We start from the raw sequence: 287 nt of genomic DNA on the forward strand, positions 1-287 counted from the left end.
TTGTTTCTCTTGTTTGGGGGAGGGAAAGAATGAAAGGAAGGACGTACAATAAAGAGGGAGATAGTAGAGACACCGAGAACGAGACCCATATAGAGAACAGAAATGCAAGTCGTAGTCCCATCTCTCGGTCTCTTCCGCATGGATTTAAAAGAGTGTTCGTGACGGAATTGTGGCAATGGCATCGTGGCAAGTATCTCTACATTATATTATACATTCGCCTTCTAGATCTCGGGTCTATAGAGGATTTTGAGATGAAGGTGGTTGCTGTATTGCATTGTTTTGACGAT

The 287-nt window shown here is 42.9% G+C and overlaps 1 protein-coding gene and 1 long non-coding RNA gene across 2 annotated transcripts in view; both read left to right on the forward strand.

Annotated features, from left to right (window-relative positions):
• The window catches only part of LOC119591906 (ankyrin repeat and sterile alpha motif domain-containing protein 1B-like), a gene marked incomplete in the record, with an annotated part of 115,155 nt that overhangs the window by 28,614 nt on the left and 86,254 nt on the right, over nt 1-287 (forward strand).
• The window catches only part of LOC119591908, a 47,245-nt gene that overhangs the window by 586 nt on the left and 46,372 nt on the right, over nt 1-287 (forward strand). The gene's annotated exons all lie outside the window — the stretch shown is intronic.

The sequence above is a fragment of the Penaeus monodon genome, chromosome 29, assembly GCF_015228065.2.
Source record: "Penaeus monodon isolate SGIC_2016 chromosome 29, NSTDA_Pmon_1, whole genome shotgun sequence".
Classification (NCBI taxonomy): Eukaryota; Metazoa; Arthropoda; class Malacostraca; order Decapoda; family Penaeidae; genus Penaeus; species Penaeus monodon.